We start from the raw sequence: 27,243 nt of genomic DNA on the forward strand, positions 1-27,243 counted from the left end.
GTTTGTGGCTCGAGGTGGCCAGGAACGGGTGGGGATTCCTGAGTATCTCCGAAGCAGCCCCTGGGAAGCATCGGGTGTCTCTCGTGCCATCGAAGGAGGTGCAGACACCAGATGGCTGAGAGGAGCGTCGCCAAGGGGGTGCAGAGCTCTGCCCCCATAGATGGAACGGAGCCTGTTGCTGGAGCTGCTGAGACCCCATCCTCAGGGTCCCCATTATTTGCCAACCTGTCCCACGTCCCAGGGCTCTCATGGCACGCACGTGACTGAGAACTGGTCTCGATGGTCTCGTCGGGGTCTCCTGGTGTGACGAGGTGGGACGTGCACCGTACCCCATCTACTCAGAAGACTGGGGAGCCATGGACTCCGTGGTTCGTCGTCTTCTCTATCTGACGTGGTGTTCAGTGTTGCATTTTGGCCCACCCCATCTGCCGTGGCAGCAGCTCACCAGCGTCAGAGTGGCGGGCTGGGGCACCGGGCCATGCGGCCGATGGCGGGCCGTCCTCGTGGGTGTCCTCTGCCCATTGCTGCTGGCCTGGGCCCTGGAGCCGGTGCAGCCTGCGTGTTTTCTCTCTCCAGACGCGGCCGCCTCAGATTGGCCACTGAGCTCCGTCAGCCGAGGTCCGCGGAGACCAGGGTGCCCGCCCGTGAAGTCCCCTCTCCAGTGTTGGTTTGCAATAAATCTGTATTTAAGCACGTCGGCATCCATGTGTGTCACTTGCTTCCGAGACTCTCCTCTGCGTGTGTGCGTTTCCGGAACTCCAGCCACAAGGTCCCTGGCTCATGGACAAAGCAGACGCCAAAGTAGGGGATTCCTCAGTGTCTTATGAACTGTGTCTGCTCTATCCTGTGGTTTTCAGAAATCTGATGAGCTTTCAAGAAAAAAGGATTGTCGTTGCAGAGCTGACATAGGTCTCCAGCAGGTTCTGAAAAGCTGAAGTGAGCACAGGATCCCGAAGCTTCAGCCAGAGGACACCCCACCCCTCCGGCACCCGGTGGAGGGAGTCTTGCCCTGCAGTGCTGGGCTCACCCATCTGCCTGCACCCCCCCGGGCACAGCACGTCGGCTGCACCCCAGTACCGGGGACCTAGTTTGTGGGCAGGCTCTGGCGACTCTTCTCGAGTGAATGCAGGATGCCTGGTGACATTAGCGCACAAGTGCCCAGGACCAGAGATTATCTGCCAGGGAGGAGAGGTACCATCTTTCAATAGTTTGCCCCAAAACGTGTGGAAGGAGAACAGTCTCCATGTTCTACGTAGAAAGGAAGTGTGTGGGAGGCGGCAGTTGCGGTGTGGAGAGGAGTGTGCCCAGGACTGCCCACCTGAGGACAGACCCACAGCCACCCGGGTCTGCCTCACAGGCAGGCTGGCGCTCCCGTGGGCCTCCCGCTGGCACCTGTCCCAGCCTCGGTGAGTGGGGGGGGTTACACCGTCATTTCAGGCTCTGCTCTCCGCTCAGCCATCTGCTCAAGCACCAGGGACTCTCCCTGGGTGTGATTCTTTTTTTTTTTTCTTTGGAACATCGATGGGAAAAATGTTATATCTTGAATTTTTGCTAATATCTAACTGGGATTTAGCATTCCCATCAGTTAGGAAACATGTGTCAGTTCCTTTCTTTTTCCTTTGTAAATTGACTTTTTATTGGTGTTCAATTTGCCAACATATGGAATAACACCCAGTGCTCACCCCATCAAGTGACCCCATCAGTGCCCGTCACCCCGTCACCCCCACCCCCCGCCCACCTCCCCTTCCCCCACCCCAACTTCCTTTCCTGGATGTGATTCTTGAGGGCTGGCTGGCCTCCAGAGGTCGGCATGCGTGCAGCCCGATAGCTGCCCTGGCCTGCCCTCTGCCGCTGAGCCCGAACCTGGGTACAGCCTTGTGTGTTCCAATAGCCCTGAGGGGACCAGGCCCACGGATACTGGAGCCCAAGCTGAGGGGGGTACGTGGTGAGTGTCACCCCGCCAGGCCGGCAGGCACAGCAGCCTGGCGGGGCTGTCCCGGCTGGGTGGTCTCCCATCTGGCTAGCATGGAGGAGGAAACCAGGCCGGGCCTCCCGCCTTCTCCATCATGCTGCTTCCCACGCTGTTTAGCCAGAGCCAGATGCACTCGGGGACGTTTACATGCAAACACGGTGTGAGGGCCACAGAGGAAGGCATGACCCTGAGGCTGGAGTTGGACTTCCCCCCCCCCCCCCCCCCGCACGCTGCTCCAGTGGGGCCTCCCTGCCTCTGCCATCCGTGTGGCACAGGACTGGTACCAGCAGACGCTCTGCAGGTCGGGGGGTAGGCCCCTGGCGTCATTTGCCGACCGATCCCCAACAGCCCAGGCGCTTCTCCCCGAGGACGGGTCCTGGTATGGGTATAGCGGTGGGGCGGCTGGTGGTCTGGGGCAGGCTCTCCTGCAGGGCCGGTGGTTGGGAAGCTTCCCAGGTCAGGACCATAGCGTGGCCTGGGGCGGGGTCTCCTGGCAGCCCGCAGCAGGGGCCTAGGAGCCCTCCATCATGTGCCTGGCCTGCAGAGGGTCTGGGTTGGCAGGTGCCACGGAGGGGCTGCCAAGCAGGAGCTCGTGCTCGAGCTCAAAGGCGTAGGAGCCCAGGGGGCCACCTGTCAGCTGTCTGTTGGTCTGGGGGGCGGGTCCCCAGCGAAGAGGAGCTCTGCTGCAGAAGCAGCCACAAGGCTGCGGGAGAGGGGCCACGTGGGGCCCCACACAGCTCTGGGGTCCTCCTTCACCCAGGGTGCTCCGGACCCCTGCCATTTCAACCCCCAGGCGCATGGGCATCTGGCGAACATGTTGCGTGTAGGGTTTGGGGCAGCCCGACGTTGCATGTAGGGAGACGGCCTCTGGTGGGGAAGGTGCCAGGACTCGGCCGCGCCTCCTGCCTCCCCACACCCTGTACCTCAGCCTCCCACAGCAGCTGCTGTAAAGTCCTGGGGATACCTGCTGGCTCAGGGCTGCCCTGCGCCCCGGGCGCCCTGCTTCTCTGGCTGGGTGTGTCAGCCCTCTGGGTCACTCATATGTGGAATTCAAGAAATGAAACTGATGGGCATGGGGAAGAGAAGGAAAAATACAATGAGATAAAAACAGAGCGGGAGGCAAACCATAAGAGACTCTTAATCCCAGGAAACAAAGTGAGAGTCACCGGAGGGGAGGTGGGTGGGGGATGGGGTACCTGGGGGATGGGCATTAAAGAGGGCATGTGAAGTGATGAGCACTAGGTGTTATATGCAACTGATCAATCACTCCATTCTACCCCTGAATCTCATACTACACTATATGTTAACTGACTGGAATTTGAACACAAACTAAAAGAAAGAATGAAAAAATCACACATTCTTGTGTACAGTGAACAAAGAACTCTGCATCCAATTAAAAAAGCAGTAATGGGGCACTCGCTATGTGCATCATCAGTTACCAAGAACTTGCTCACCACCATCTTTCAGGTATTAACAAATCACAATTTCTAAGCTTTTTATTAAATCAGGGACTTATGCTTCCTGAGAAGATACACACATACTTACATGGTGCAAGCCAAAGCCTCCATTCCAACAACCAGAAAAGGCTGGTTACGCACAGATGTGCTCCTGGCGATAGTCAGGAAGCTGTCAGATGACCAGAGCTAGGTAAAGGATCCGTGCAGAGGACAGAGAGCCCTTCCCTGGGGAGGCTGATGATGGGGCACCATTCTGTCCCCAGGCCACTTGCCGATTCCAGCTCAGGACATCAGCTCCACTGGGATAAGAGGACACCACCACCATACAGTGACACACTGGAAACTCAAGGAGGCCCAGATGCAACGCTGACATTCCCATAGGACGTGTGCTTTGGCAAGGTGGGAGGTGAAGGGGACGGGACCGAGCGAAGCTTACCGTGGCCTCGCAGTACCTACGGGATGGGATGAGCCTCTGCTAGCGAGAACGGGTCTCCCACAAGCACAGACCCACCCACGTGGGAGCTGCCAGATGACTGAGCTGCATGGGGCAGAAGACTAAGTATGACGCTCCAAATCCCTGAAAGGACTAGCTAGTGCTTGTGAGGCCTTCCAGTGCTGAGGACAAAGAGCCTGCTTCTGCCTAGTGGGTCTCAATCAAAACACAGAGTGTCCACAGGGGTAAAACAGGGACAAATTACAGGGGCAACGACGGCCAGCTCAATGCACCAAAGAGAAGAAGGGACTATCGACCAACCAAATAAACCATCTGGCCCTCGATGTTCTTTCATTCACCGTGTTAGGCACACATCCAAAGAATTACCAGAAACGTACACGGGAAGGAAAATGCAACCAATAATTCAGAATAAAAATAAGCAAAGACTGTCAAGTAAGTAAGATCATCTTGGTAAGAGAAACAGGTAACAAGATGGACAGAAGTGGATGCAACAGATGGAGAACTGAATGAGAAGAGTGTAATGCATATGAAGAAATCACATGGATATTCTAGACCTATGAAATAAACTATCTTTCATCAAGCATTCATCGATGGCTTAACAGAAAACTCGGATGGCACAGGAAAGGACAAGATTGGTGGGTTCTGACACAGAGCACACAGACAATACCAAAACCGGAGAGCAAGCAGAAGAAGCAATGAAAAGAACAGAAGACACACGGTCCACTGCAAAAGGCCCATCATACTTGGACTTGAGGTCTCAGGGAAAGAGGGACAGAGACAGAAGCAACATCCAGAGAGAGAACGGCCAAGGATCCCAAACTGAAGAAAGACACCAACCCCCATATTCAAGAGGCAGAATGAAAACACATGTGCGCTTACAGGCACACACAGCACACGCGTGCACATGTACACACAGGCACGCATCACACACAGGTCACGTGATCATCAAAATACAGAAAAACAAAAACAAAAGGGAAATCCGAAAAGCAGCTGTGGCGGGGGGTGAGGGTTGGGAAGAGACACCGCCTTCAAAAGAACAGTACGTCGTGTAGAAACACAATAGGGGAAAATCAAGTTCTGGCCATTTGGGGTTTGGAGGGAGACTGGAAGAAAATAGTATATTTGAATCAGATTTTTAAAAAACCTTTTAGGTAACGCATTGAGTAGTCAGCGAAGCATTCAAAAATTTACGACACGTTATTTAAATTTCACAACTTTCTGAACTAAATATTATTATTACTTCCTTTTACACATAGAAACTCTAAGCTCCTTGCCAAAGGCCTCACAATTCCCAAATCACGGAACGAAGACACAGGCCCAGAGCGTCTGAAACAACGGTGATGCTGGCAAACACTCTGCTACCATAGTGCTTCATGCAAAGAGAAGGAGGCGTGAGCACTTGTGGAATGATGGAAGAGTTATAATATGCAAAGATTAAAGACCAGAAAATAAAGGGGGTGGGGACCAACTCAAAGCTGCAGGGGACAGAGAATAAAGCGGTGTAACCAAGTTAAAGTGACAAGTAAACAGGAAAACCGTGAACCCCGCTTGCTCGACGCAGTGAGCGAGAGCGATGGAAACACGGCATTTGATCAAATCACACTATTTACTTTTTCTCTCACTCTGCTAACAGTTTAAGACCACGGATATAATGATACAATACGATTAGACTTTAAAACACGTATGGGGTTTCATTGCATAATCTTAATGAATTCTCTGAAGACAACTCAGTAGATCAAGTGGTGAGATCACTAATAGAAAAAATATAAATCTTTTTTAATAGTTAAATGATAAAACAAGTGAATAACTATGACAATTTCATCAACATTGCAATGGATTAAAAAACTACGAAACTATATACTGAAATACAAAAAATCTCAAATTCCCAAATGAGTAACTATGAGAGTTCAGGATGCACAAAATACCAACCGTGAAATGAGCATCTTTTAAATATATAAAAATAGAGGATAAATCATGGAATAAAGGCTTCATTATTTTAAACTACCTCCAAGCCATAAACATGTAAGAATATGTTGGCAGGAAGACACTGGAAAAACAGCTCTTACCGGGAGGATCATAGAAGAGACCACCCAAGGGAAATAGTCCTGAAGTCACGTAGCAGGGCCTCAACCATCGGACCCAGGCACCGAACCCGTCACAATACGCAAGAGCAGGACACTGCAGGGGGTTCAAGATTCACTCGCACCCTAGTAGCTCATGTGAGGAAACGTAAATGCGGCTGGTCCTGATTAACCTGCTCCATCCGAATGACCTGTGGATAGACTGGACAGAGGAGAGGACAGACAGAGGAAAAGAGACTTGCGGGTTCCTCAGACCAGTAAAAGAAAAGCCACAATGACCAAACCTCGTGGGACACGGCCCAGGCACCATCTGCACAGGTGCTTCTGACATTACAGAACATCAGGGCTCAGGAGAAGATGGAATCTCCCAAAACCATCCAGTTCAACAAACTCCAATTCAAGCTCGCTATGAATGTGACTGCCTAAATCTGTCTTGATGTTACAGATAATCCTGACACGAATATTAAGTCCCTCCTTGAAGCCCTTTGTTACTCAGAGTTAAGACGTCCGCAGTCCACCGTTTGCCCCGACAAGCTGCCCTCGGTGATACTGCTGCGGCCTCCATCCTTTTCACCTGACCTGCAGGAGGACCGCCAAAGGCTTGCTCCTCTACCTCGCACCCCGTCTCCACACCCGCCGGAGGTGCAGGCTGCAGCTACAGGCCACCACACCTCTCGAAGGTGTACCTTCAGGCCGGGCCTCTGCCTTTCCTTCCGCAAGTACTTCCTTCCCCGTCCACACCTCCACCTGGACATCTACCTGAGAGTATTGCCAACCCATCATCTATGTCTCAGTTCCCGAAGGCTGTCTTTTTCACGTCCCTTAAAGGTACCCACATGACTTCAGCCCACTTCTTTCCTGATCCCTCCCCCTCTCCCATCCCACAATCCATCCTTCAGGCCGGGCCGTCGGCTGTGCCTTCAGGGTTGACCGTCTGCCTGGCCACTCTTAGCACCTGGGTCCACACCACCATCATCTCTTCCTGGAACGAGATCTTTTCAGCGCTCTCCCTGCTCCAGTGCGTTCCCTCTGCCACGACCTTCCGACTCAGACCATGACCTCCACACACTCTTAGGGCACGTGAAGAATTTTGAAAGACAGCAGGTAGGTCCAGATGGTTTACAGCTGTCGATTCCCGATCCCTGGCTCAGCTAGTCCTTCCTGTCCCTGAAAGCTGACCAAAGCTCCTGAGGTAGCACCCGATGCCATTTCGCCTTCACCACATCCTACCCCATCACCTCTTTTCTGTCACTTACCAGAACGAAGGCCTCCCCCTTGCTCCTCCTGTACTGTGCTCCACAGTGAGTGGTAAAAGACACTGGAACACCACAGAATCCCCTGTTAACCACAAAGCCTTTCTAAAGTCAAGGCGTCACTGAGCCTGGGACAGAACATCCAGTCTCCTCCTTTGCGTTCATTTCCATAAAAAGAGGAGCATGACAACAGACACACGCCACCTGGCCTAAATTCATCTGCCCTAAATTCAGGGACAGTGAAGATGGGATGGTGAGAGTGGTGGCGGTTCCTGCTGAGAGATCCTGCCTCCTCAATCCCGAAGGATCATCAGGGAAGGGCATCAGGCTGACTGGGAGCCACGCACAAAGAGAACAGGAAAGAAAGGCTGGAGACAGCGGAAACTCAACTCACCGAGGCAGAAAGCTCACTGCAAAGACCTATACTGTCTCGAAGCATGAAATTACCTCAGGTTTTGCTTTAAAAAGAAGAAAAGAATCCTGGGAAATAATTCACACACGCTATCTACAAAGTCACAATGCTGAGTCAGGAGCCAGAGCCCGCCCACTCACACATGCCTCGGTCTGTCTCAGTTATGTATTTTCTGTGATATTGCAAGGAGGAAGAGGTGAAAGATGCTACATGAATTTCCAGTAGACCAATTTTAAGTCAGTAAAAGAACCCTTTCTCAGAACTGATTATATATATATATATATATATACACACACACACATATATTTAATATTATATAACATAAGATATATCTTTTCTTAAACGTTTATTCAAACTTAGAGGAGGTATCATTAAGTTTTTACACAAAGAATATCGGGTACTATAGATTTTTACTAAGCCCATATATCTACCCCCTCATCAGGAAGGTAAGCACCTTCCTGCTTATTCATTCCTAGCATGCCCTTGTTAACATTACATGAACTTCGAAAACAGTGTAATTCATCCTACTGTAAAGACATACTATACACATTTATAATATACAAACAACATACCTAATAATCATTCAAACTTCATTTCAAAGCCCCACAGCATATCATTTATGTTTACTATTAATTTCCACCAGACTTTACATCACCCTGGTCATAGAATTCATTCATGGGTACATGAACTGAAATTTTATAAACTCTCTCTCCATCTTGCTAAGAGAGGCATCCCAATGGCATTATATTTCATGTTTAAAAATTACCAATCATACTATTAATTTTGCCGTTTATATCAATTGTGCATCAGTACTATTTAGGATAACACTTCATTCTGACCGATTTTCACACTTAGAATACTGTAGCCAAAGACACTAAAACTTTAGAAACCTTACTTCCATGTGTATATATACGGGTCTGTACATGTACACACATACACACAGGAAAATGACAGGATACTTATTAAAACATCTTCCCATTATAAAAGCCATAAAATAAAATCTATGGAGGAAATGAAAGAGACAGGAGTTCAAGAAGAAAAGCAAATATAATTGTTCTGACAGTGAAAACGGAGAGCTCAGGTAAAGTTCAAAGGGATAATAGCATCAAATTATCATGGTAGTAACGTTCTATTGGACACATATTCAATGAGATATAACATACTTTTACAAGGTCAACTGTTCCCATCCACCAGAAACTCCATCCTGTACTATTGATACTTGAGATGAAAATGTTTGACGTCCAATTTAAAAATGGGGAGGGAGTGACAGTTTTGACAAATTATGGAGGGAGATCTTGAGCACTCTGCTGAAGCACAACCAGTGTGATTGCTTGCACAAAGAACACAAGGCTCACACCACCACCGTCACGACCCTGCAAGACACAGGGGCTTGGCTGCTCAACCTTTCATAAAGCCCTCGTTCCCTCATGCAAGGGTCACAGCCACAGTGGCCCTGCTCAGTGAAGCCAACGCCCCAATGTCTTCCCACTTCAGAATCGGCACCTCTCTATTCCCTCCACCTGGAATGCTCTTTGACATAATCCCTCTCACCATTCAAAATTCGACTCTAAATGCCTCAGAAAGAATGCTCGGACTTTCAGTTTGGTTATGTGTGTATTACGGTACTCTGCATGGTCATATTTTGTGTCATTTCTTATAACTGCATGGGAGTCCACGACTATCTCAAAGAAAAGTCTTTACAAAACGCTCAGGGGCTGCCTTCTGCAAAAGATCTATCTGCAACCGCTAACCTCTGCCATGACTCCCCCCTACCCTTCATCACTTCCTTGCCTGTCACCCAACATCATTCCTCCACAGTACCCACTGCTTTCTGAAATTACTGATTGATAAGTATCAATATTGATGAAAACCGCATGATCTCAGTCATTTACCGCCGACTGACACATACAGTCCCAAGGTAACACAACACAGCTAGTCTACTACCCTGAAGGGACTGTGCACTTTGAAGACTTTGGGATATGTTCACTGTGCCTACAGAGTAGTCCCATGCTCATTCTGTCATTTCTGCAGTGAGTAGCACCATATTAAGAGGTATCGAGGGCAGCCCCGGTGGCACAGTGGTTTAGCGCTGCCAGCAGTCCAGGGCGCGATCCTGGAGACCCTGGATCGAGTCCCAGGTCGGGCTCTCTGCATGGAGCCTGCTTCTCCCTCTGCCTGTGTCTCTGCCCCTCTCTCCCTCTCTCTGTGTGTGTGTGTCTCTATGAATAATAAATAAATAAAAATCTTAAAAAGAATAAAAGAGGTGTCGAGAAGAAGTGAAAGGTACTCCACCCTCTGGTACAGAATGTGTTTTCATGTGAGGCTCAGGGACCAGGGTTACTCTCGACTATACTGCTCTCAATGACATCAAGCACTAACCCACTAAGAGACTTAGGCGTGCCTCTGCTGTTATGACATTTTGGTCAAAATGGCAAAGTGCATCTTAATTACAGTTTCGATACGTATGGACTTATAGGTGTCATATATTCAACGACCTTTCCGGTTCAGGATATAACTGAGTACACTCAGGAAATGTAAAGTTAACACATTAAAGCTCTGACAGATGATAGGACAGAAAATTCTATCCAGAGTTTCACCGATACCATGAAATTATCCTTTTCATGGCCCACATTTGTGATGCTCTAAATATATGCACAGTGTAAAGTAGTCAATCTGGATTTCTACAAAAGGACACTGAGCACAAAAAGGAAACATAAAGACAGTTCTATGAAATGAATCTCATAAACTATCGACCGAAGAATATTATATGTTTAAACTAAACAGTCGATGACTACATGATATTTATCATACTCAAGATAAAAATCGTGTAAAAAATAGTTGATAATTGATGATTAAGACAAAATTCGTAGAACACTAGCATTATTCTTTCCAAGTATTCCAAGCAGAAATTCTTATAGGACACAACCAAAAGTATGGGCTATTTACTTGCTGTTTTTGTAATAAAAGAACAAAGAAAAGTAAGACCTCACAAAATGTTGAAATAGCTATCTATAGACATTGTAAATTTTTAGGAAGACACTCTGAAACATCAATACGATTGCAAACACACACGCATGCGCATATTCTGGTACGATGAACTTGAAAATTAACAAGCTATGTTGGAGTTACAAATAATGATCCTAATTATTTTTTTCCCAAAGTAGTAAACAGAAATACTACCTCAAGGTTTTCTGATCAGTGACAAAGTCATTAATAAATGAAATCAAAATGGCTAACAATCAGGAAAAAACTGTATTTCTGAGGGAAACATTTACTGCTATGCTAGGCTTCCATTCCGTATAGGCAACAGATTCATTTTAGTATGTAAAATGCTTGGGGTGGAAGAATGCTTTCGACAAGAAATGATAAAGATTTTTCCCTATCACAGTAACAAAAACATATATTCATCTTGTTTTCTTTTTAACTGCTCATCTTCCTAAGAAAATTAAGTAATCAGGAAGGCCATAAGATGGCTAGGAAAACATAAATTGTAAGAAGCAAGAGGTTCATTTCCCTTAAACAAAACTCCCAGAAAGCAGGCAAGAAAAAAAGATAAAAGGCCTCAACAATTGGAAAAGTTGGGGAAGGAGGGGAAAATCTGAAAGCAAGCAAGATGAAAATAATGAAAATACCAGCTGACATATAACAGGGATAGAATGCAGTCTAATCCCCAGACTCCTGAGCAAGGACGTATGCAAAATTAGCACGGGAACACAAAACTACAACAGAAAGACGGGACGCGTAGCATCGGGACCAAGTATCAAACAAAGCATATCGAATTCGGAACTTGCTCATCAAACCGGATTAATTCTCCCTTTTGACGAAATGCGTTTTGAGTTCAGGTTACGTCACAGGAATATTTTTATGGAATGACTTTAAAAATGTAGAGAAAGACTCTGATTCCTCTGAATCCCCTTAGTGAAAGAAAATCTTCAAATGCTGCTAAACTTAATTAAAAGCCACGAGGGATCGATGAAATGAGGCATTCAATGCAGACTGTGACATTCTGGGCCAAAACTGAAGTGTCATCAAAAAGTAATGGTTTTGGTAGACCCTGGCTAACAAAGCAGAAAGGACATCAAACACAAAGACTGTCTTTTTTGTCAAGAATGGTAACACTGGCGAGAGAGAACCTCAAAGTGACATACATACATACATAGCGACAAACTGAGTATGTATATTCAGCGTAAAGACTCACCAGAAGCAGGTGTCCATGCCTCTGTGGACAAAACCAAACCAAACCAAACCAAACCAAACCAAACTAAACCAAACAAAACAACTTTGGTTAACAGATCAACACTACATATTAAAATCCAGACACTATAAATTCTGGCACAGAGGCTGAAGCACACATTACATGAGAACACTGTTGCTGTCTCTATCTGGTGAAATACAAAGGAGTGTGAACCTCGTAAATGCAATTTTGGGTATCAAAGTCCAACTGACTCTTTGTAATGTGCTCTGGCTTTGCAATTCTCAACGTAGCAGGTGATAACCTGATATAGAAGCGAATACCACCGCGACTTCAGTTAGCTGCATGTGAATCGTTTAAATATCAAAAGGTGAAGTACGACAAATTAGGAATAAAACACAAATTTATGGAAAGGGTGCTTCAGAGAATGAAACCTGGATAAAACTCAAAAGCAGGAATCCTCCCAAGTGATCCCTCGCTACAAAATTAATTCACATTAGTGGAAGGCTTTGCTGTGCCCAGTGCTGGGAATGTTTTTGTCCTGTCGGGAACAGTTCACGCAAAATACCGAATTTCCGTATGTCACCCTTATGTCCCGTTGTTTTGCTCGGAAAGAGCATCAAACCTCTGTGATAAATTTAAAATGAATTACAATTTTGCTGGAGGTTTAATTGCTAAGTAATTTGTTTGAACAGTTTAAACCTGTTACAATTTTAGTCAACATATAAATTTGTGGGCAATCATATGGGAAAACTCATAAAACCACAGCTAAATTCCTAGGGATCAAAGTGTTATAGACTGAAATAGCCTTTAACTAACAAATGAGCATTATGATTGGATGTCAACTGCATTCCTATATTAAATTCAATTGCATATGTAAGAAAAAGTAGAAACCATTAGGCCGAGTAAGGAATAAAAATTGCTTTGAGGCAGCAACACTCTGGAAATCTAAACAGAAATTCCAAACGTCCTGTCATTCTTCTGGGAGTTCAGAGCAAAAGTCGTTCTTACCTGAAAACGGATTGAATGTTGAGAGCCCACAAGACTCCCTGACGGTGCTTCGTAAGTTAGAAAATGAGCCCATAGATAGGAGATCATAAAGACGCTTTTCATCCAACAGAGACGGCTTCCTTACTACTACTCACCCAATTCCTGAACTCTGTCATGAGCTAGTGAACCCCTAGAACAAAGCTGAGAACGAAACCTGCGTTTCGGCACGACTCCACAGGTGAACTCAGAACCAGATTAAAACCAGGGCTTAGGAGAGCTTGCCCGCTGTCAGATTCACACGGGGGTCATCCCTAATCCCACCACAGACCAGCGAGAAGACAGCAAGCTCCCATCCTTGCAGGAGTGCACCTTGGAAGTGTCACAAGCCAGAGACAGGAGGGTTGTGTCCCTCAGAGTGAAGCTACAGGAAATGGTTTCCTTCTTTTCATTTTGTCGATCTTAAGGAACTTTCATAAAACAGCTCTGAATCACGCATTCAGCTTTAAAAATGTTCTCCTCATAAGGAAAACAGAAGAAAAATCAACCACCACAGGTCACGCTTGAAAACGCAGAACTTCAGAAGTTGCAGGAGAAACACCTGGAAGACCTCTTTCCTTATACCATTTCATGGAAAGTTTCTCATGAGAAATTTACGTAGTGGGTTGTGTTTTATGAATCAGACCCGAATAAAAAGAGAGACTTCTGCCACGAAACTTAAAGGGTAAGAAAATCTCCGTGTGCATGCCACTCCCAGCATCATGAGTCATGTTTTTCCTACGCGGACTGTTCAAGAGTCTCACCCTGATCCCCCCCGCACTGGTCCTTACAGATGCGCTAAAATGGATTACCACTGCAGTGGTTATCAGTCCTCCTCCGATATCCGAAGAAAACTAAAGACCGAGGAGGGTCCTCAAACTCCCATGCCCGACCTGGTGAAAATGGCATTTAAAGTCCTTAACACCAAAAAAAAATAAAAATAAAAAAAAAAAAAATAAAGTCCTTAACACCCGAGAGGAAGTGGCTGAACTTAAGAGGCAGGCCAGGCTCCAGCAGAAGGTCCAACTCCAGACCCAAGCCTCGGGGGCAGCCCTGCGGCCAGCGGGCTCCATGAGCCCGCAGAATGCAGGAACCAACCGAACCCTGCCTGGGGCTTGCTTCAGATGCGGCACCGAGGGACAATGGCCCCTCAATGTCCCAATCCCAAGGAGCCAACGCGGCAATGCCCTCAATGTCGAACGATGGGCCACTGGAAATCCGCCTGCCCAGGTCTCGGGGGATCCTCGGCGCCTCCACACAGAGGAAACCCTGAGCCGGGAAGTCCAGCCTTTCAACGACTCGGATTGGACGATGACTGATGGGGCCCAGACTCGGACACCCCCTAACCCAGGCCAAGCCCAGGGTCCTGCTCCAGGGAGCGGGGAAGCCCATCTCTTTCCTGTTGGACACGGGGGCGACCGACTCCATTGTGCCTTCCTACTCGGGGACCAGCTTCCCCTCTCCAGTAGCGGTGATGGGAACTGATGGCACCTCCTCTATTCCACGGACTGCCCCCCTCCTCTCTTGCAGCCTGGATGGGTTCTCCGCCTCACGTTCCTTCCTTAGAATCCCTTCCTGCCCAGCTCCTCTTCGTCGAAAATCCTGACATCTATCTATCAGCTTCTCCTCGGCTAAGTCCTGCTACCCTCCTACCTACCCCCTCTGCTAACCCGGAACCCTCCCATCCCTGCTCTCAACTCCTGGAAGAGCTGACTCCTCCACATCCAGGACTTTCCAATCAGCCCTTCCCTAACCCTGACCAAATACTCTTTGTGGCCAGAGACACGCAGCATAGGCCGTCGTTACCCTAGACGCCATCCTAGAGGCAGTTCCCTCCTCCTCGGGACAAGCTCTCGGAAGGCAGAACTTAGAGCTCTCACCAGGGCTCCTCGCCTGTCCAAAGGGCAACGAGCTACCATAGTCACGGACTCCAAATATCCCTCCCTCATCACACATACACATTCTGTCCTATGGCAAGAGCAAAGGCTTCTTCCAACCAAGGGAAGCCCCATAATCTATGGGCCCCTCATTTCAAAACTACTAGGGGCCCTCAGCCTTCCCACTGAAGAAGCCATTGTCCACTGTCATGGACACCAATCCTCCAAGGACCCGGTGTCCCGGGCCAACAACAAAGCCGACTCAACTGCCCAAGCCACTGCCTTAGGCTCCTCACCAGCTCCCCTCCTCTTCCTCAACACACCACATTCCCCCCACTTACACAGATGAGGAAACTCACACACTAAAAGAGATGGGAAGAATAGCCGGGGAAAAAGACTGGATCTTCATTCAGAAGAAACTCGCTCTTCCAAACCATTTAGCTCCTATGATCATTTCAGACATGCGCCAATCCCTACACATAGGTCCCAAGGCCTTACACCAGTTCCCAGGACCCCTTTTCTACTACCCACATCTCCAAAAGGTAATTAGAGAGGTGGATTAGTCTTGCAAAACCTGCTCCACTGTAAATGCTCAAGGGGGAATTCGCAGGCCAAGACCCAATCACCAGCTCCACAGCTAGCAACCTGGCAAGGACTGGCAGCTGGACTGAAGAAACCCCACACCCCCGTCCCCGGGAGTGGGACCAGGCCTAACCCTGAGACAGCCCATCCAGGTGCCTCCCATAAATTCAAGCAACAAAAACATTCTGTTTTTCCGAGATAGGAAAACTATCCCCCCCCTCGCCCTGACTGGAAAAGTCCCTGAACATGGTCATGTTGACCTTCAAAGAAATCAATCACGTCATAACCTGAATGCTATGCTACTCCCACGTTTTCTTTGCCTTTAAAAGATGCCTGTAATTGCTAATCGGCGCTCTGCCCCCTCTGAGGATGAGAGCCCGTTTGCGCAAATGTTCAATAAACCCTCTTGCTTGTTGCATCTGCCTGTCTGTGGTCTGAGTCTCTGGGGCGTCCACCGGGACACGTTGGCACCCGTGAGCAAGGGTCCAACAGACTTTTCTCACATGCCGCCCAATAAATCCTTTCGCTACCTATTAACCTCAGTGGACGCCTTTACAGGGTGGGCAGAGGCTTTCCCCACAGCTCGGGAGATGGCGGATGTGGCGGCCACCATACTCACCGAACACATCATTCCGAGATTCAGCCTCCTGGAGATCCTACAATCTGACAACGGCCCGGCTTTCATCTCCAGCATCACCAGGCAAGACTCCAAGAGCCTAAATATTACCTGGAAACTCCATATCCCATATCACCCCCAGTCTTCGGGTAACCTAGGGTGGGCTAACGGCCTTCTCAAGGAACATCTCACCAAACTTACTCTTGAATCCCCACCTGTCCTGGCCGACCCTCCTCCCGCTGGCTTTAAGAAGGCTCAGAGCCACCCCTAGAGGGCCGTCGGGCCTAGTCCCTTTGAGCTTCTCTATGGGGCGGCCCTTCCTGCTCCCTTCAAATCTTCCAACATCACCTCCTCCTCTCCTATCTTACTTACCTACCTTCCCTAACTCGTCTAAGAGCCCTCCTGCGGGCCCATGTGGATTCAGTCACCCGTACTCCAGGAGCACCCACCTACAGGCCTACCCAACTCAGGACCAGGGCCCCTTCTCCTGGATAAAACTTATCCAACAAGGCACTTCCCTCGCCAGCCTTTCCTGCATGGGCAATCTGTCCCACCGTTTCATCTGTGCCTCTTTAGGCAAAACTCCCCTTGTGACCATTCCCCTCCCCAAGTGCATTCAGATGCACCAGCCCCGCAACCACACCTCCAGCGCCTGCCTCATCCCTCTCTCACTAATGTTGCCCTATTTATTGACCCTCTCAACCATCAATTCCCCTTCTGTTATTCTGCCCCTAACTCATCCCTGTGCAACGTCACCCGGTCAAAAGTCACCTCTCATCATGCTGCTATTGGCCGATTCTTTTGGTGCCAGGGCTCCATATCTAAATCTCTCAATACCTCTGCCTCCCTCCTGTCTGCCTGTCTCCCAAGTTCCGCGATTAACCATCTATAGTCAGGCAGAAGTAGCCCTCCTCACCGGCCCCCCCCCACCCCGGAAAAGCAGAAACGAGTGATCTTTCTCCCACTGGTTGTCGGGGTCTCCCTGGCCTCAACCCTGGTGGCCACTGGGTACGGGGCCCTTATTCCAGTCTGCAGATTCCTCCAGGGACCTATCCGAGAGGCCTCAGATGGCTATCGAAGCTCCAGCAGAGTCTATTGCTTCCCGACAACGCCAAATAAACCCGGTGGGCCAGGTAGCTCTACAGAACCGATGTCTCTTGGACCTCCTCACGGCCGAGAAAGGAGGAACTTGTATGTGTCTCAATGAAGATCGCTACTACTACATCAACGAAACAGGTGGAGTGGAAACCAATCTCCACATCCTCGCCAAAGGTCGGGAGTCTCTCCAAACACAGTATCACCCTGTCGGCCCAACTACACCCCAATGGTGGCAGACCCCACTAACCACATGGCTCCTCCTCTCTCTAAGCCCACTCCTGATCCTTGGCATACTATTAATGGTGGCCCCTTGCTTTCTCCGAATCATCAAGGAAGGAATCCACGAAATATCTCAGTTATCAATCAACTAACTTGTTTTATATCCCTACGCTGGCCTGCCCACCTCCGACAGGCACCACGACGCCCCAAAATCAGCAGGAAGCAGCCGGATCTGAATCGTCGCCCCATTATAACATAACAAAAAGATCTGAATGTTGGGCCAGCGAGACTGGGAACCTCAAAACGGCCGACCCCAGGCCAGCAACCTCCGAATAAGGCCACCTTGCTGCCCAACCCTAACTTAGCACACCAAGACCTGTAACCCTTGCCCTAATTGGAATGCCGCCCTGCCCCCATCTTACCACAAAAAACTCTTTAGAGACCTCACTGCAGTTGGCATGGGTGCGACACCCCCACCCCTTGCTCTCTCCCTTGCCTGCCGGCTGCATAACCTAGCCAGAGAGCGCAGCCCATTAAAAGCCGGTTTCAACAAAAATAAATAAATAAAAATGAAAGCCTGTTTCGACCAACTTTTGACTGGCCTCTCTTCCAGTTCACTACCGATCAGATTAAACCTGACAAAAACCATGGTCCTTTTGTACCAAACTGCCACTTAAAGGCTGTGACAGCTAATCTCTACCTTGTTAGGAACTATATCGTTCCAAGATGTGTGAAACTGGCAGGGACATAAATTCCAGACATCATTCACCCTTGGCTTTGAAACGGGCTCATAGTACCTGGTATTAGGCTATGTTCTTTGGAATTTGTAGACGAATCTGACCACATCTAGCTTCAGATGTGGAAAAAAAGACATCTTATCTTATTTAGCGAAGTGATAATGCAGTGTTTTAAATACATCCCAGCTTAGATGACACACGATACTTTGCTCAATGGTTCCCGGGAGCCTCAGTCGTTGTGATTTGATAGCACGCAAAGTCAATGAGAAACAGACACGCAGAATTTGAAGCAGAAAGTTACGGTCTTTCTGGATCTTCACCTTTGTTTCAGTTTCTCAGTAATGACTCTTCAAGGCCTTGAATACATTAGTCACCTTTTTAGGCAACTTCTATGATTAAAAGTAAGAGAAGAGCAAGTAGAATGTTACCTATGCATTTGGCTGAGTCTTCGAACTCTAAAGACGATGATGAGACCACCAGTCCATGCGGTGTCAAACTGAACAATGCAGCAGAGGCAACAAGAAACTGCTCGACCCAGGAGTAGGTGTGAGTGAAGGCTCACCGGAGGAATCATTCTATACCATAATCGACAGTCTGTACACGTCACTGCCTCGGGCTTGGCTCGGCTTCATCTGGTGCACATCTGTTGGTCTCACCCAGGAATTCAAGAAGGGCACTGAACACTAGTGATGAAACGGCTCTGCAAGGATATTCTGATTGTTCCATCACATGGGCCTCTTAACAATCCTAGCTACCCAAACTGCATTCTCAGTGTGTTTCTCCAAAACAATGAGGTGCCAACCTTTATCCGAACTCTTGAATACCACCTTCGCCTGTGGCTGTCCTGTTGTGGGGACACCTTTCACAGCTGCACGCTTTCCCCGTTTCTCATTGTGTCCCCTGCCAAGTTTGGACCCCTAGAATACCTACCCTTGTCCTGTGCCCAGGCTTGCCGTGTCGGTGATTCATTCACATGGACATTCTGCTGTGGGCGTTGTCCTCTCAGGGCTCGCGATATTTACAGATATTTACATTCCTTCCCAAGCTTTGCTGTAGGCCAAATCCTTGCTCCTCACCTGGTCCCATCTGGTCTACCCAGACTCAAAAAAAAAAAAAAAATCACAACCCACAGTGAAAATAAAGGAAGAGCAGGTGGAGATTTTTCCAAGCCCAGACCCTGAAGACAAGAACTGAGGAAGACGGACTCTACATTTACTGTTGTGAGGATGAAAAGAGATACTCAGGATGGTGCATATTACACAACATCTCACAAGCTTTCCGTGCCTTAAGTATCTAGCCCGTTGTGTTCATTCCGTGCAAAACTGTGAGACTCAGGCACTCTTTCAGAGCCTTCTGGGACAATACGGGACAACATGTATAAACTATGGGATGATCACCAAAATGAACCCGATTAACCTCAAACAATGGACATAATTTTTTTATCTCCTTTTTTTTTAAGGATTTATTTATTTATTCATGATAGATATAGAGAGAGAAAGAGAGAGACAGAGACACGGGAGGAGGGAGAAGCTGGCTCCATGCTGGGAGCCTGACGTGGGACTCGATCCCGGGATGCCAGGATCGTGCCCTGGGCCAACAGCAGTAGCCAAACCGCTGAGCCACCCAGGGATCCCCATCATCTGATTCCTAATCCCCATCTCCCCACAAAGGTGGTCAATGATTCATTATGTTATTATCTGTTTCTCACCCCAACATTTCTATCTACCTGAATCCATCCATTTGCTTATGACTGAAACCAGGCAGCCATATCTCTTTCTACATCTAACCCATGACCGTTCTAATTTAAAATATACTTTACATCCATCTTATTATTTTCTTCTCTATAGTCAGCACCCAGGTCACATTTGTATGTCCCACTGTCATCTCTCACTAGAACTAATATCTTTGCATTCTGGGTGGCCTTCCAACTTGTAACTCAAGTCTTTCAATTTTTTTAAAGACGACTTTTATCTCCTAGAGAGAGGATGAGAGAGAGTGCATGAGTCGGGGCAGGGAGGGGCAGAGGGAGAGGAAGCAGCAGACGCCCCACTGGGCAGGGATCCTGACGCAGGGCGGATCCCAGGACCCTGGGGTCCTGACCTGAGCCAAAAGGCAAAGGCTCAACCGACTGAGCCCCCCACACTCAACAGGTGTCCCTAACTCTGTTCTTTTCTGAATCATTCCCAAACCCACAACAGGTAGCCTAATAGTGCAAAGCCCCAAACATCATTATGTTGTTACTTTGCTTATTAGTTCTCTTCAAAGTCTTCTCCTTGCACCTTGGATGAAATCAAAACCCTCTGAGCCAATAAAGCCTGGTGTGATCTAGTCCATGCTGACTTCTTTAGTCACATCTAATGCTGCTCTCCTATCTATTAATTATGTTCCACCTGCCCTGACCATTTTTCAATCTTTCTCAATTTTGGAGACTCCCATCAACATTTTTTTTTTACATTCTTCAACATCTCAATTGCTATTAAGATTTCCTATGTAGGAACTGAGCCTTATAATGTTCATCAGATATGTTACTTCTTTAACGAGGTCTTCCCTGAACCTCCAAATTAAGCTACTTCTCTCCATTATGATATTTTATGGTACATTGTCATTTTCTTTCATAGCACTTTTCCCACTTTTCCTGGAGCCACTTGTTTGTATGAATATTTCTAAAGTGACTGTCCTCTGGATAGGCCGTGAGCACGCTCCGTGGGTACAAGGGACTTTTGCTTTCTACTGTATGGCAATGGCTGGTACAGGGACTGGCACATCGTTGGCACTCAATATATCTGTCGAAGGAGTGAGTGGAAATTCTGTATCCTATAGTTTATTTGTTCAATTATTCAATAAGCTATTATCTTGTGTAAAGCACGGTCTTCACCTCATTGGGTAGAGCAGAGACAGAAAGATGCAAAAGTTCCTGCTCTGGTGAAGCTTCTAGAGTGGGAAACTAGTAATTAGCAACGAATACAAAACATCACATCGCATTTTAGAAAGAGACGTGTAGCAAAGAAAAAATGGAGCAGGACAACGGAAATGAGGGGCGCCAGGGAGATGGGATTTACAGTTAGAATAAATGATCAATGTAGGCCTTCATGAACAGTTTACCTCTGGGAACAGACTTGAAGCAAGTGAAGGCTTTCTGAGAGAAATTCGAGACAAAGAATTTTCTAGGCGAGGGAACCGGCTAGAATGAGTCCAAGAGTGGGCACTTGTATGGGTTTCTGAGAAACAGTAAAGGAAGACGCAGAGTGGTCAGGAAGGCAGACATAGAGGTTGTGATAAAAGAGACAAGGAAGGGCAGACAGATCACATAGGCCTTCTGACCACCATCCTCACTTTGGCTTTTACAGTGACTGAGCTGGGTGAGCCTTCAAATGGTATCAGAAGAGTTATAGGATCTTACTTTTGCTTTAAGTGGATCGAGATGGCTGCTCCGTGTAGAATCTTACAGCGGGGCATGGCGAAAGGCAGGAAAACCCCACAAAAGGCTTCTGAAGAATTCAGGCAAGAGAAGATGGTCTCTTGAATTGGGATCTAGCAGTGGAGATAATAGAAAACAGCTGGATTCTGGATCTATATTGAAGGTCAAGATAAAAGGTATTTTGCTGATGCACTGGATGGGGGTTTGAAAGACAGCAAGGAATTAAAGACACGTCTGAGGTCTGGAGACTGAGTAACTGGGAAGACAGCCTTGCAGTCAAGTCATAGGGGTGAAGAAAACAGATGAGTGTGTTCGGGGGGAGTTGGTGAGATCATGTTTCTTTGCAGAAACTGGAGGAGAGGTTACATGAGTAGTTGGATATACAATTCAGTGGGAGAATGACAAATGTGGGATGTGTCCACCTACAAACAGCACAGAAGGCAGGGCAGGAGAGGATATCACTCCAGACCCGAACCCCACCCCGGAGTGACTGTAAACAGAAAGGACTAATTGCCATGCACCACACCTCGAGCAAAGCCTCATGCCCTTGTGTTCGGGTCGCACTCAGGGGGGCCTTACTCCTCAACTTACCAGGATGATGGGAAATATTTCAATCTGACACATATAATAAGCATGAGGCATAAGTAGGTAGCCATTTAGGACACATCTCTCATCGTCAGACTCTTCACTGTGAAACGAATAAATTAAATTTCTTCAATCAGGTAACATTTTTATTATCATGTACATTTTCTACCTGCTAAGAAAGAAAGCAATGTGCCAAAATTTTGTGGTTTAAGTAAGTGTCTACAGGAATACCATACGCTGTGACGATGGCTAGAGTGCCTCACAGATCCTACTTTCATGCAGTGCACACGCCTCCCAGGCACAACTGTACAATCTACATTTGAGAAAATACAGCATTTGAATAACAAGAGACCACTACGATAAACCGAGCCCATAAGGCTTATTATAAACATCTTCTAAATATAAATTGCTCTTCGAATTCTATCCTGTAGGAGGAATAGAGTTTTTCATGCAAACCAAAGAACGTCATAAAGCCGGCTGACAGACACATATATCCCTTATCATAGGAACGTAGGTTTTAGTGATCTCTAAATTATTACCCAGAAATGAGTAATGGCAGTCACACCTCTGATTCACTGTCCCGACCTGGAGGAGCCACCTGCACACTTGGCCACCCTGCAAGAAGAGCTACACCGGGCACCCACTATCAATGTCCCCGGCATGCCTTGCCAAAGGAGTCACCTGCCTCAGTGCAGCAACCAGCTTCGGCCCCTGAGCAACATCATGAACCATGTCAGCAGCCCACCCCAGCTCCGAAGATGGGGCCTAATAAAGCTTCTGGGCTTGAGGTAATCGAGCTGGGCAGGGCTGTCAGTGCTGAGTGCTTGGCCAGAGCGCAGATGCCAGCTGAGGAGTCGAAGCCAATGCACGAGGTGGTCACACCTCTCATTCACTCTCCCGACAAGGAGGACCCACCTGTAATCTCGGCCACCCTCGCGGTAGATGATGTCCCGGCGTATGCTATCAGGGTCCGCCACATGCCAGTGCGGCCACCCGGATCAGTGGAGCAACTAGTGTCCGCCCCTGTGCAATATCCTGAACCACCTCAACAACCGGCCCCAGCTCCTACCTCGCAGCCTTTTAAGCTTCAGGGCCAGAGGTGATCGAGCTGGTCACGGCTCGAGCCGAGAAGCCAGGCTGCTGAGACCAAACCAATGCACGTGGTGGTAACACCTCTGACTCACTGTGCCGACATGCAAGAGCTACCTGTATCCGTGGCCACCCTGGAGGAAGAGCACGCCCAGGTGCATGCTTTCGGGTTCCCGCACATGCCGGACCTGCCACCTGCCTCAGTGGAGCGAACGACTTTGGCCACTGAGCAACATCCTGAACCCCATCAAGAGCCTGCCACAGAGACTACAGTGAGGCCAGCTGAAGCTTCTGGAGACGGAATACTTCCAAACTCGTTCTACGAGGCCACCATCACCTCAAGTCCAAAAGCAGACAAAGACCCCACCGCACCAAAAAGGAGAGTGATAGACCGATGTCCCCAATAAACACGGATGCAAACATTCTCAACAAGATACGAGCCAATACGATCCAACGGTACATTGAGAAGTTACTCACAGTGACCAGGTGGCATTTATCCCTCGTACGCAAGGCTGGTGCTACACTCGTCAAACACTCCATGTGACTGATCAGATCTGCAGGAGAAAAACGAGAACCAGGTGATCCTCTCAATAGATGCAGAGAAAGCATTTGACAAAATACAGCATCCATTCTTGATCCAAACGCTTCAGAGTATAGGGATAGAGGGAACGTTCCTCAGCATCTTCAAAGCCGTCTACGAAAGGCCCACAGCAAATTATCATTCCCAAGGGGGAAACACTGGGAGCTATTCCCCGAGGAAGATCAGGAAGGAGACAAGGATGTCCACTCTCACCATTGCTATTCAACATAACACTAGACATCGTAGCCTCAGCAATCAGGCAACAAAAAGAACTAAAAGGCATTCAAATCGGCCTAGAAGGGATCCCTGGGTGGCGCAGCGGTTTGGCGCCTGCCTTTGGCCCAGGGCGCGATCCTGGAGACCCGGGATCGAATCCCACGTCGGGCTCCCGGTGCATGGAGCCTGCTTCTCCCTCTGCCTGTGTCTCTGCCTCTCTCTCTATCTCTCTGTGACTATCATAAATAAATAAAAAATTTAAAAAAAAAAAAAAAACAAATCGGCCTAGAAGAAGTCAAACTCTCCCTCTTCGCAGATGACATGATACCGTACACCTAGAAAACCCAAAAGACTCCACCCCAAGACTGCTAGAACTCATACAGGAAATTCGGCAGTGTGGCAGGGTACAAAATCAATGCCCAGAAGTCAGTGGCCTTTCTATTGCTATTTGCAATTGTTCCCGCAAGGCTTCTTCAAATACGTCATCTCTCCCATTATTCTCATCTGATTAAGATAAGTGGGGGCACTGAAGGCTGCTCTGATTTGAGACTCAGAGGGGAATAGCGTAGATCATGGGGAAGACAGTGGAGGACAAGGCAGAAGGAGGGCCAGATGTCCTGATTAACCCAGCATTGAGGAGATTTTAGCCACCCAAGGCTGGCTGCAGTCCAGACCCAGAAATGAGTTCAGCAGTGGTGAACTAACGATGAGACTGAAGAAAGAGAAATAAGGAGTCGACCCCATTTACCATGGCACCCAAAAACATGAGCTACCTAGGAATAAACCTAACCAAACAGGTAAAGGATCTCAACCCGAAAAACGACAGAACACGTCTGAAAGAGACTGAGGAAGACAAAGAGATGGCTAACTATTCCATGCTCAGGGATCCGAAGAATGAATATTGGGAAACGTCAACGTGGGCAATTTACACAAAGGACGCAATCCATATCAAAAATACCACGGACTCTCTTCAGAGAGCTGGAACACATCATCTGAAGATTTGTGTGGAATCAGAAAGGACCCCGAATGGCCACGGGAACGGTAGCCAAGAAAACCACAGCGGGGGGCAGCACAATGCCGGATTTCGGGTTGCGTTGCAAAGCTGTGCAATCCAAGACAGTATGGTACAGGCAGAAAAACAGACACAGCCACCAATGGAACAGAAGAGGAATCCAGAAGTGGACCCTCAACTCGATGGTCAAGACCATATATTCGACCAAGCAGGAGAGACCATCCACTGGAAAAAAGACAAGTCTCTTCCATAAATGCCACTGGAAATGCTGGACAGCCACATGCAGAGGAGGGAAACTGGACCACTGTCTCACACCAGACACAAGCATAAACTCAAAATGGATGAGAGATGTAAATGTGAGACGAGATTCCATCAAAACCCTGGGGGAGAACACAGGCAACGCCCATCCAAAACTTGGCCAGGCAAGCTCTGGCCATGGAAGCTCTGGCCACGCCCCGGCCACGCCCCCCACAGAGCTGCCACAGACAGGCCCGCCCCCAACAATAAACCTAACCAAAGAGGTAGAAGATCTATACTCCTAAAGCTATAGAACACTCAGGAAAGAAATTGAAGCGAACACCAGAGAATGGAAAAGATTCCATGCTCGTGGATTTGAAGAACACATACGGTTAAAATATCTATACTACCCAAAGCAATCCACACATGTCATGTAATTCGGATCAAAATGCCACCAGCCCTTTTCACAGAGCTAGAACAAACAATCCCCAAATTTGTATGGAACCACAAAAAAGCCCAAATAGCTAAAGCAATCTTGAAAAAGAAAGCAAAGTGGGAGGCATCACGATTCTGGACTTCAAGCTGTATTACAAAGCTGTGATCCACACACTATGGTACTGGCACAAAAACAGACACACAGATCAGCGGAACAGAATTGAGAGCCCAGAAATGGATCCTCAACTCTACGGTCAACTAATCCTTAACAAAGCAAGAGACAATATCCGATGGGAAAAAAAAGACTGCCTCTTCAACAAATGGTGTAAGGACAGCCACATGCAGAAGAATGAAACTGGACCACTTTCTTACATACTACAGACCAATTAATTTATTCAAAAGAAATTCGAAACCATAAAAATCCCAGAAGACACACAGAGTAACCTCCCTGATATTGGCCATAGTAATTTCTTCCTAGACATGTCTCCAGAGGAAAGGGAAACAAAGCTGAAAGTGAACTCTTGGGACTTCATCAAGATAAAAATCTTCTGCACAATGAAGGAAACAATCAATGAAACGAAAAGGCAGCCTACAGAATGGAACAAGAGGTTTACAAATGACATATCTGATAAAGGGTTAGGATCCAAAATCTATAGAGAACTTATCAAACTCAACACCCAAAAACACAAATAATCCAGCTAGGAAATAGGCAGAAGACACGAATAGACATTTTTCCAAATAAGCCACACAGATGGCCAACAGACACATGACAAGATATTCAACATCACTCATCATCAGGGAAATACAAATCAAACCATAATGAGACATCATCTCACACCTGTCAGAATGGCCAAAATTAACAACACAAGAAGCACCAAGTGTCGGTGAGTAGGTAAAGAAAGGAGAACCCTCTTTCATTGCTGGTGCAAATGAAAACTGGTACAGCCACTCTGGAAAACAGTATGGAGTTTCCACAAAGAGTTAAAATAGAACTACCCTAAGATCCAGCAAATGCACTACTAGGTATTTACCCAAAAGATACAAAAATACTGATTCGAAGGGGTACATGCCCCCTGATGTTTATAGCAGCATTATCAACAATAGCCAAACTACCAAGAGAGCCTAAACATTTATCAATGTGCAAGGATAAAGATGTGTTCTCACCCCAGTGAGAATGGTGAAAATTAACAAGATAGGAAACAACACCTGTTGGAGAGGATGTAGAGAAAGGGGGACCCTCCTGCACTGTTGGTGGAAACGTGAACTGGTGCAGCCACTCTGGAAAACTGTGTGGAGGCTCCCCAAGCAGTTAAAAATACAGCTACCCTACGGCCCAGCAAGTGCACTGCAATTTACCCCAAAGATACAGATGCGGTGAAATGCCAGAACACCTGCACCCCAATGTTTATAGCAGCAATGTCCACAATAGCCACACTGTGGAAGGAGCCGAGATATCCTTCAACAGAAGAATGGATAAAGATGCGGTCTATGTATACAATGGAATATTATTCCGCCATCAGAAAGGACAAATACCCACCATTTGCTTTGATGTGGATGGAACTGGAAGGTATTTTTTTTCTTTATTTTATTTTTTTATTATTCTTTTAATAAATTAATTTTTATTGGTGTTCAGTTTACCAATATACAGAATAACACCCAGTGCTCATCCCGTCAAGTGTCCCCCTCAGTGCCCGT

General features: G+C 47.5%; 1 protein-coding gene and 1 long non-coding RNA gene across 2 annotated transcripts in view; both read right to left on the bottom strand.

The window, feature by feature from the left end:
* Positions 1-1,607: 1,607 nt before the first annotated feature.
* On the bottom strand, positions 1,608-7,858 carry LOC140596924 (uncharacterized). The gene is made up of 2 exons (XR_011998794.1): positions 7,221-7,858; positions 1,608-6,166 (listed from the first exon to the last, which is right to left on the bottom strand). It is a non-coding gene; the product is annotated as an uncharacterized lncRNA (long non-coding RNA).
* A 10,408-nt stretch (positions 7,859-18,266) lies between these two features.
* The window catches only part of LOC140596925 (adenylate cyclase type 1-like), a 66,099-nt gene continuing 57,122 nt past the window's right edge, over positions 18,267-27,243 (bottom strand). The window contains exons 5-6 of the mRNA XM_072745284.1: positions 23,546-23,622; positions 18,267-19,076 (exon numbers count right to left, since the gene is read on the bottom strand). The gene's annotated coding sequence lies outside the window, so the exon portion shown is untranslated. The remainder of the gene's footprint in view (positions 19,077-23,545; positions 23,623-27,243) is intronic.

This window comes from Vulpes vulpes, unplaced genomic scaffold (genome assembly GCF_048418805.1).
Source record: "Vulpes vulpes isolate BD-2025 unplaced genomic scaffold, VulVul3 u000000745, whole genome shotgun sequence".
Classification (NCBI taxonomy): Eukaryota; Metazoa; Chordata; class Mammalia; order Carnivora; family Canidae; genus Vulpes; species Vulpes vulpes.